Here is a 3,660-nt window from a genome sequence, read left to right as displayed (position 1 = left end):
TTTTATCTTTAAAGAACTGGCTGTATAGCAGTTTGCCTCGCTGGCTCCATCTTTTCCTTCTCACAGGCCAGTTTGTTCTTCTTGCCTCTGTGGGATACGGGGCCGTAGCTCAGTGGAAGAGCATCTGTTTTGCATCCCTGGTAGTTTCCCACACTTGGCTTTTAGTTCGCATCTCCTCCGGAATTGAGGTGTGCGTTCCTATATTGGCCAAATTTGCCCCAAAGTCCCTGTGAGTTATGTGTTGGGAATTCTCTCTGGGAATTCTCTTCTAGTATAGCAGAGTGCACAGAGGCACCACACAGCGGAGTCTGCCCAGGCATGCGTGTATGCTAAGATTAAAATAACTTGTATCCAGTTCATAGTTTCAAATAAATATATGGAGTATTTATTAGTGAACTCCATTCTAGATAGTAAAATGGAGAGATAGTATCTCTAATCTAGCTAGCTAGCTGGATGCACATGGATGCATCTCTGCATACACGGTGCAGGGAGAGAGGAGCTTGCATGTTGCAAGGGAGAAGAAAGGAAAGAGAAGGAAGAGGAAGTGGCCAGGCAGGAAGTCCCTAAGAATAGCCATCTACATACCAAAGGGATAGTGTCAGAGCAGTAGAGAAGGGATGACCAATGTCTTGCCCTCTCTTGCCCTCTGAATCACTAGTCTGTCCCCCTCTGTCACTGAGACATGAGACAGCGCAAAGTCCTTCACTTCCAACACTATCAGGGAGCACTTTACACACAATTCAGGTTTTTCATTGTGTGTTAGAGTGTTGCCCGATTTATATCTGGGATTAAAAAAATCTACTTTTTGCGTTGGTTTGGGGGGGCAACTTCGAACTCGCAATAAAGCCTGCTGTCTGCGAAAGCTCCTGGCATTTCCAGGCAGGACTGGGAAAAACTTCTGTATGAAACCTGGGACAGTTGCTGCCAGTCAGAGTAGACAATACTGAGTGAGATGGTTAGAGTGGGCTGACTCAGTATAAGACGAGGAGAGGAGCCCATTCCAACTAGAGAAGCAGGTGGTGGTGGTGGCGGCGAGGTGGAGGTTGTACTTCATCTCATCTCACTAACTTCTTTTAGAATAATCAAAACACTGTGGCTGAGAATGAACTTCTCTTACTCACCTACTCTGGAATCATTCCTTGACAGGTACAATGCTAGAACTAGTGTTATAGCTGTTGTGCCTTCATTTCAAGTTTACATTGGAGGATAATGTGAAAACAGCATTCTCATCTGGCCACTTGGATTATGACAACTGCTATTTATGTAGTGTGCTGTACAACAGTAATTGTGACAACTGTTGCCATTTCTCTCCCACCCTCAGGTCCCCCAAATGCTATCATTCATAATTCAGGCTGGGCTACAAAAAGTAATTAGGCCCATTTAAAATTAGCCAAATAGCCATTAAACTCAGATGATAGGATACTGACAATTACACTTTCTTGGCATGTCTGATTTCAGAATGTGTCACTTACAAAGAGCAATGGTTTAATACCTAGGAATCAGATCTGAGGCCATAATATTCTTATAGGGGCACCTGGTAAAAGAAGAGGTGTTTGTATGCCACCAACAGGATGCTAAAGCAAACAACTGGCTTGTAGTGGATCTATCAATAGACTTGGGAATATGCTGACAAAACAAACCTCAAAAGAAAAAGTGGAGGCCTTAAATGGTGAAAAAAACTCTTTGAGGTCACATCTATTGCTCCAGGGAATTCAGTACAGGTCAATTCCTGGAGAAAGTGGATTGAGGAATGCAGGCTTGAGAAATTCTAGCCAGGCAAGAAGGAGCTAAAAAGGAAAACAAATGTAAGAAGTCGGGGAATGAAGTGGCCCTGTCATGAAACCTAAACCTCAGTCTTGCATATTTTTTCTTGTACACAAAGATGAGTATGGATGCCCTGATTTTTCTGCATTGAATAGTGGATTTTGGACTCTGTAAATACTATGCTTTGGACAAGCTGAAAAAGTTGTTTGCTAAATATGTGATGTCTGCAGAATCTATCACATTGTATGACCCACACATTAAGGGGCATGATCATATATGTCAGAGAAACCTCTCCCTATTGTAATTGTTTCTTGTCCTTATCCTGTGGAAAATCTGTCTGGTGGTGAGTGTGCCCCTTGCGGTTTATATTTAAGCACAGTGTAAAAAAAATAGTTCTGAAAACATGCAGTTACAATCGTAACCCTGGTTTATTTTAGGCGAAGGACATGGGGAAATACTAGCTGTCATCCAGACTAACATTGCACTAGTGAATGGATGATCTTCAATTAGGAATTGGCAGAAGGAGTGTAACTCTGTTTGGTCCTTTTGGACCTCTTGGTGGCCTTCGATACTAGCAATCATAGTATCCTTCTGGAGCATCTGAGGCAGTTGGTGGGGATGGAAGGCACTGCTTTGCAGTGGTTCCATTCCAACCTCTTGGACAGATTCCAGATGGTGTCTCATGGAAACTGTTGATCAAAATCTGAACTTTTATATGGTGTCACACAGGGCTCCATATTGTCTCCAATGCTCTTTAACGTCTACTTGAAACCACTGGGAGAGAGCATCAGGAAATTTGGTGCAGGGCATTAGTATGCTGATGTCTATTTCTCCATGTCATTGTCATAACATCCCTTGATTGTAAATTGATTGATTGTCATAACCTCCCTAAATGTTTGCCTAGAGATAGTGATGGGCTGGATGAGCAATATCAAAGTGAGACTGAATCTAGATGAGAAGGGAGGTACTTATTGTGTGGGGTCACGGGTCAGAACTCGGGAGACGATTTTGATCTGCTGGTTCTGGATGAGATCATGCATCCCCAGAAGGAACAGAGGGATCCAACCTATCCTGGATCCATGGTGTCTCAGGCTGAGGCAGTGGCCAGAGGTTCCTTCTATCAGCTTCGGTTGATATGCCAGCTGTGTCCATTTCTTGAGATAAACTAACTCAGAACAGTGGTATATATGCTTGCAACCTCCAGACTTGACTGCTCTCTATGTGGAGAACACATAGAGAATTCGCTCTATGTGAGGCTGCCTTTGTACATAGTCCGGAAACAGCAGCTGGTACAGAATGTGGCAGCCAGGTTGGTCTCTGGGTCATCTCGGAGAGACTCCTATACTAAAAGAACTACACTGGCTAGCAATAAGCTTCCAGGCAAAATACAAGATGCTGGTTATAACCTATAAAGGCCTAAACAGCTTAGGCCCTGGGTATTTAAGAGAACGTCATCTTCGTGATGAGCCTCACAACCCATTGAGATCATCTGGAGAGGTGTGTCTGCAGTTGGCATCAGTTTGTCTGGTAGCTATGCAGGGATGGGCCTTCTCTGTTGTTGCCCCGAGACTCTGGAATGCACTCCCTGTTGAAATAAGAGACTCCTCTGACAACTTTTTAAAAGTCTCTAAAGATTTATTTTTTCACTGTGGTTTTAAATTCTTTTAAGGTTTTTATTTTTAATCTGTTTTATGTTGTTGTATACCACTCAGAGATGGAAGTTTGGGGAGGTATACAAATTTGAAAAATAAAATAAAGACATGGAACAGCATCTATCTGTAAAAAAAGAGTGTAAAAACCAAACGTTGGGAGAAGATGAATATTAATGTTCTAAATATGTTAATAACCATTGACCTGGCTTTTTGAATGATAAATGAAATAAAACCAATGTCAGCC

Source organism: Hemicordylus capensis, chromosome 3 (assembly GCF_027244095.1).
Source record: "Hemicordylus capensis ecotype Gifberg chromosome 3, rHemCap1.1.pri, whole genome shotgun sequence".
NCBI lineage: Eukaryota > Metazoa > Chordata > Lepidosauria > Squamata > Cordylidae > Hemicordylus > Hemicordylus capensis.
This window is presented reverse-complemented; position numbering follows the sequence as displayed.